This window comes from Liolophura sinensis, chromosome 7 (assembly GCF_032854445.1).
Source record: "Liolophura sinensis isolate JHLJ2023 chromosome 7, CUHK_Ljap_v2, whole genome shotgun sequence".
Lineage (NCBI taxonomy): Eukaryota > Metazoa > Mollusca > Polyplacophora > Chitonida > Chitonidae > Liolophura > Liolophura sinensis.
In genome coordinates, this window is record NC_088301.1 from 53029592 (window position 1) to 53037021 (window position 7430).

Consider the following 7430-nt stretch of genomic DNA (forward strand, 5'->3'; position numbering starts at 1 on the left):
AGAGTCAGTACGTTTGGGGGAGAAATGTCCTGAAATACCTGTCACATGTAAGCCGTCAAGAAAAGAGGACTTAGATCCTATCCTTCTCAAAATTAGCAGGTCATTGGCTGAAAATAATGGTACTGTTGAAGTGTGACAATGTCATCAGGTGGTTTGACAATATACCGTTTAAACTGTATGTAAATAAGAGAAATAATGCTTGAATTTAGAAGCTCTAAAATAAGTGGGCAAAACAATGTTCTGCTTTGCCGGATTTTACTGGTTATCAGACCATTTGCTTGTGATGACTTCTCTGAGAACATTCTGTAACCTGTACAGTTGTAACTTATGTGTCTGTTGAAAGCGTTTTCCAAGTTCACTGAGCTAAGAATGACTTTTTCTCTCAAATATCGAGAGATTTGATAGTGAATTTTATGAGCTGATTGTTTGCCAGGAGAGTAAGGAATGAACTGCTGTCTCAGTAATGGTTGTTTATTTCCCCCACCAGCCTAGCGATTGAAACATGTACATTGCCTTGGTCTTAGACAACTACTTTATATCTGTGACACCTCAGAACAATAAAACACTTTTATGTTTGACAACAGGCCTCAAAATAATAGGAATTGTCTCTCGATTTATTAAATTAAGCAGAACAAGTTTTTTTCCTTCCTGCTTATGCCAAATGACTAGAGTGGCCATAAGATTTAACTTGACAATCTTAGCCAATAGAACCTTTAGGTGTGATTTCTACAAACGTCTTAAAGGAGAAGAAAATTTAAATATCAATCATATACCATTGAAAAGAGTGTGCATTTCCTCACAGGTGCATGCCATAAAAAAATTCTAATTTTTACTGCAAGTTGATCAGTTATAAATAAAGTCAGCTCAAAAATCCACTGTGGGCAACCCCATTTTGCCTAAGAACTAGTCTTGAAGTCCTCTGTGTTAGGAGGAGAATTGCCGTCGGAAACTGCCAAAGTGCAGTTCGTACATTTTTGGTACAACTCTTCTTCCCAGAAGGTAGCGAATAGTACAGTTCGTTTTCCACTTGACGATCGGGAAACCGGAATGTTGGCCATAGGTTCCAAGTTTACACGAACAAGCCTGCAGTTTTAACGACTCTCATTAGCTAAGAGGCAAATGAGCATAAATTACAGGGTGTTAAAGATGGAGGACGCAACAGACAATCGATTTATGCCAGCTTTGCCATATCCAGGCTTTTACGTGTATGGCGAGGAGGCACCACCAAATATAAAAGCGTGCTCTTTTCCGCCTATAGTGTCATGTTTTTAATTTTTCTTCTATAAACATCAGTACTATAGAAGTCAAGATTTGTTTGAGATAGGAAAGTTACTTCAAATTTTGGTAAACTGAAGACTTGCTGTCTTGATCGAAATGAATTTCGGGACACAAGGTCAGCTCCTGTTCTGCTGATAAAAATGCATTCCTCAAGAAGTGGCGAATAACATTGTCTATAGATGAGCAAGCTTTGTCTCCCTCAGTTACACAGATAGAAGGGGAATTGCAAGCAAAAAGGATAAATGGTCCCATAAATTTCTTCATACAACTGGAATTGGAAATGGTGAAGGAGGAAAATAAATTAAAGTGCTAAAGTTCAGACTACAAGTCATAGAAGATAATTTATTGGGTGCTCCAATGAGGAGTTGAAAACTTTATTTTGAGGTGAATGTATTTTGAGGGATATGTTGCCAGTGTATGTTATTTTGAGGCCTGTTCAGTCAAACTTCAATGCCATGCTTGAGATACTTGAGATATGTTGCAGGGTTATGCATTTTTGTTTTTTTTTTTTGTAATAGCCACCTGAAAAGCTGTTTTATGTTGTATTCACACTTTTTGTTGTATGTAAATAGTACAAATAGTTCACCTTAAATGGTATTTATTTTTAAGTGAGTCTCTACACTCCCAAGAGTTCAGACTGACATTAACTAAACTTCATGCGTTAATATGTTCAAACGTATCCAGGAAAAATTATCTAAATTGGAACTGCTTTTTCAGAAAAAGAAATCTGCCATGTACTTCCATTTCAAACAGATGGTTATTTACTATTCTTGTCCTGAAAGAAGAGTGTGCTTTTATTAAGAAATATACGAAATACTGAATCATCAAAGTGTTCAGTGTTTTTTGCAGTTTGAACGAATTTTTGTCTTAATCAAAATTCAGAATGAACAGATATTTGCTTGACACCAGTTTTGATACCAGTTGGTTTCACAGCTTCTCATGTAATTTGTGTGAAAGAATATGTAATGAGAGAATGGCTGTTCAAAAGAATGTGAGTGAAATAGGTCATTAAATGCCTGTGCTAATAAGGCCTTTAGTTCAGTTTATTTGAGTTTTTACTCCATCATACCTCAAGTAAAACTGTCATGTATGTGCTTTACTTCACAGTATCACTGGTATCTCCTTTAACAAAACAAGATGTTCAGTTCTCATTCAGCTTCCTACAATTATAAGCTTCAATTAAAAACATTGGCTGTCGAAATCCATGTATGCCTAAATATTTAAAAAAAAAGAAGAGTAGTATAAAAACTACCACTTTGTGACATTTATTTGACTTTAAATTCACTCCTTGGGCAATTTAGGTCATGCAGAGTAGGTGAGTTCACTCACCCACAGTGGAGCCATGATGTCATTAACTGGGGTGTCATGTCTTGTGTCTTGCGCATGATTCTTCAGTGGCGGCATCACTTGGACAGCATAAACTCACCCTGTCACAAGAAGACTCGTTATATGTACACACACCAATGACTAATGACTGCTCGTGGTCATCACATGACAAGATGCTGGGTCCCTCGTGGTAATCACATGACAAGATGCTGGTTTCCTCATGGTAATCATATGACAAGACGCTGGGATCCTTGAGGTAGTCACATGACAAGATGGGATTCTCATGGCAGTCACATGACAGTATGCTGGGTTTCTCATGGTAATCACATGACCAGATGCTGGGTTCCTCGTGGTAATCACATGACAAGATGTTGGGTTTGTCGTGGTAGTCACATGACAAGATGCTGGCATCCTCATGATAGTCACATGACACGCTGCTGGGATCCTCATGGTAGTCACGTGACAATATGCTGGCATCCTTGTGGTAGTCACGTAAGATGCTAGCGTCCTCATGGTCCTGACATTACAAGATTTTGGGATCCTCATGGTAGCCACATGACCAGATGCTGGGATCCTTGTGGTAATCACATGACAAGATGCTGGCATCCTCGTGGTAGTCACATGACAAGATGCTGGCATCCTCGTGGTAGTCACATGACAAGATGTTGGGATCCTCAAGGTAGTCGCATGACAGGATGCTGGCATCCTCATAGCAGTCACGACAAGATGCTCGCATCTTCATAGCAGTCACAAGATATTAAGATCCCCACTGAATCACATGAGATGTCACATTTGATTGGTGTTTTACGCCGTTCTCAAGAATATGTGACCTATAAAGCATTTGTGACAGTCTCCCGGATTATTGCACTGTGCTAGCATTCCAAGAACTACACATACATTGATGTCACCCTTTACTAAAAATGGAAGTTGCTGCAAGGGAAACCTTGTTTATTTGCTTATTTCATTAATGATTACAGGCATGCTGTAGAAACCATAGTGCATGTGGTAAACCAATTACCTTTGGCAAGTTACGGAGGAACTTCCCACAAGTGACGTCTACATATGTTCCCACCATCTTCAGCAAAGTCAGAACTGCATGGACGCATGAGTGTCATTGGCTACTTACTTCCCTAAGGTTCCATGAACAGTGACAGCTGGGGATTGAGAAAATTCCCTGGCAAAGGCAGCGTTTGAACCTGCACTGGGCATGTCTTAGAGATAAAGCTAGTACCCTAATTCTTCTAATTTTAGGATTGATACTGATGGTGTAAAAGCACAAACAATTCTCCTTCCTGTATTTTGGAAAAGAAAAGATATGTTTATGTTGTTCATTAGATGGACGAACTATGTGAGAAAAGAGAAACTGTGTTCATGTTACAATTATATGCATACTGGCTAAAAATCACAGACCAAAAGTCCCAAAAAATTAGAAGAATTAGGACATAAGTATGAAAAATCTGCTAATACACCCTAGACAGAATTTTACCCCCACTGTGACCATTCTGTCTGGGATGTAAGCAGGCCAACATAGGACAGAGAGATAAAGGTGAAGTGTGAAGCCAACAAATTGAAAATGGCTTTTATCCTGGAACATAAACTGCCAGCATCACAAGTCAAAATGAAATCTACCTCTTTAGGTGCTGGCATCATCATGTTTTATATGACCACTGTAAAAAATGAGCAAGATATGTAACCATGGTCAACAGCCTCTTGTCCAGCAAACAGTCCAATATGTTTGCCTTCTGGTGTAACTTTTTTGTTTACCAATTCCCACGGTAACAATGGAGAATAGGCCCCAGGATCACAAATCAATCTTACACTGTCAAAATTTGAATCCTTATATTTGGTATGTTCCATTTGTTATTTTAGATGAAATTTGTTGTCCATTACCATGCTCAGAATCTACAAAATCAAGCAATATTTTGATGTTGTTACATTAGAAAAACAATTTGAAATTTTGACAAGGATCACTTTGTGATCCCGTGGCCAGAGATTTTGGTAACTCTCAAATGATACCCATGAATTTGTGTTCATAGACTTATACCTTCAAAGTTATAGTACTACACAGTAAATTTCAATGCATAATACCTTCAAAGTTATAGTACTACACAGTAAATTTCAATGCATAAATACATTTATCATAAATGCGAGATTGTGCGATCAACAGAGGGTACCCCGGGAACTAAATTGTTGCTTGTTTCTCAGTAACTCAACATTATGGTTTACTGTTGAGTCTAGATTGTTAAACTTTGAAGATAATGGGCATGGCATGTTGATATTTAAAATAAAATATGGTTTACTTTTAATATTAGTACATGTACAGTGGTGTACATCAGCAGATGGAGCATCATATCAACACAGGGTATATTTGGTAGTTACCAAGACAACCGAAATAGCTATGCAGTACTGAGTTTGCTAAATCAGCTGGTCGATATGGAGACCAGTGCATTGATGAACACAACATCCAATACAATACACTTAAGTTTGTTTGCCTTATGTGGGCAATAACCTTTTAAGTGTCCTTGTTGGCAGTTTAAAATTAGCTAGTTGGATAAAGGCTAGAGATATGTTTTGATAGTGATGTTAAATGTAAATTTGATTTAGCTGGTCACACAAAGATTAGAGATAGTGAATCTTTGACAGTGATGTTAAATGTTTAGCTAATTGATTTGCCAAAATTGTTTTGATTTTCACGTGGATGACTGGTTTCGTTGAATTTTATTGCTCTTAATCATATAAGAGTTGGGACACTGTCCTGGACTAAAATTAGAATAAGAATTTATTAATTTTTTAAGGGTCTCACCTAGCAAAATTATGTCACAGTTTTAAAGAATTTTGATGAACCGGTTTGACTTAAACTACCATTATAAAGAGTATAGCACAACTCGACAAAAACAAATATTTCGAAGTTTGGATGTAACTTATTTGATCTAAAATTTAGTCCACCAAAGTGCATTTTTATAGGCCAATAAATGTCACAAAAATATTATTTTTGGTGCCATATGTGATAAGATGATGTTACTATGGTATAATCTTATCAACCAAACAAATCTTAAAGTACCTATCCGTATTCAAAAGAACACTTACAATCAGGAAAAATGAGCAAGACGAAATTTATGGTTGTCCAGGGTAATTTTTCTGATGCAATATTCAAATGTTCTCAAATCAGGTGGGCCTACATCAGACAAGGAGTAAACTTTCGTGGCAACAAAAATGAGGTTTCAGCAATGTTTCTGGCAAACTGTTACCTTGGGTGACAAAAGGGGCTTACACTGCCAAGATGTGGGACCATCAATACTTACTTCATACGGTTCAATTTTTTAGTCCTGAACTCAAAGATAGGTTAGAATTTAAAATTAGGTGTAACCTGTGGTAAAGGGTCCTAAATCCACTGTAAGTACATGATGCCCACTAAGAGCCTGTATTGGTCTCTAGTCACAAGTCACTTATCAGGATGAAAATTTGGTCTTCTATCTAATGTCCTTTAATTTCATTCAATTAATTTGTGTTTAACAAATACCATTTTAGTGATGTCAGATTGTTTTTTCCCCAACTTATCTTGCTCATTAAAGATGGAACAAATTTATAGTAGAAACATACATTATAACATTGTTGATGCTGTAAATTTATGATGTAACAATGGCTTGACGTCCTGTTTCACACTAGCACGACCTAAAGGAATTAAAACACTCTGCCTTCCCCTTGGCCATGCATAAGCATTGTTCATGAGCATCAAGGCTCTGTGAAGAGTAGAGGTGATAATGGATGGATCCAACACGTCAGATGTCCCACCACCCACATCCGATGTCCCACCACCCCTTCTCATGACGTTACTTTTCATTCCATTCCCAGTGAAAGCAATTGTGACGTCATGATGTCACAGAAAGATGGAATATTTGTAAACAATGAGTGGGACATCTGGTTGACCTATTTGCAACAATACTGTTTATGATTGGTCAATTATGCTGTTCTTGATTAACAGTTCGGAAAGGTCTATACCAATTAGAGACGATTGATGGTGGAATCTTTGGTAAATTGGTACAGGTAGTTCTGAGGAGTTAAGACAACCATCATGTTTGGCCAAAACGAAATTTGAGATGAAATAAAGAGGGTCGTATATGATTTGGATGAGAAAACGTAATGGCTTACATCTCTATATATGTAGGTAAGTATTATGTATCGTAATGTAGCCGTAATCCTACATGTAAATAGTCACAAGAACAATCATCTCACAAATGTCCTATCCTATCCAGGAGGCTATCACAACCAGAACCCATCCTTACTCTGATAGATCATCCTCTGGTACCAGATACTCTCTGAAGTTTTGATTATGAACTTCAAAATTTGGAGGTAATGCCATGCGCTCCACAGTGTACAAAAGTGGCCATTAAAATTTGTGGTCACTGGAGCAATTTACTGAAAACTTCTTTTGCCTCATCCCTTAAAAGTAGCCATATATTTCAGTTTGTATGAATAGCTACCAGTTGTAGAGATCTTAAACCGCTCCACACCACCTTATTACAACATATGCTCATGGTTGCCAGAAGACACTGCATGGCACAACGCTATGGATTCTTCATGTCCAAACAGGAGCAGATGCTATGAAACAAGGTAGTGTGTACTGCAAGAACCAAACAGCCTGCTATAATACATGTAATGATAAACAAACTGTTGACACAAAAATCATGCAAGATCTTAGTGTCTGACTATTTATTCAGTGCATTTACTTGTATAAACAGTAAGTGAATCCATTAAAACTTCACATGCAACCATAACAAAGTGACACATACTACAAAGTTACCAGCAACTGGCGCCAATTTATGATC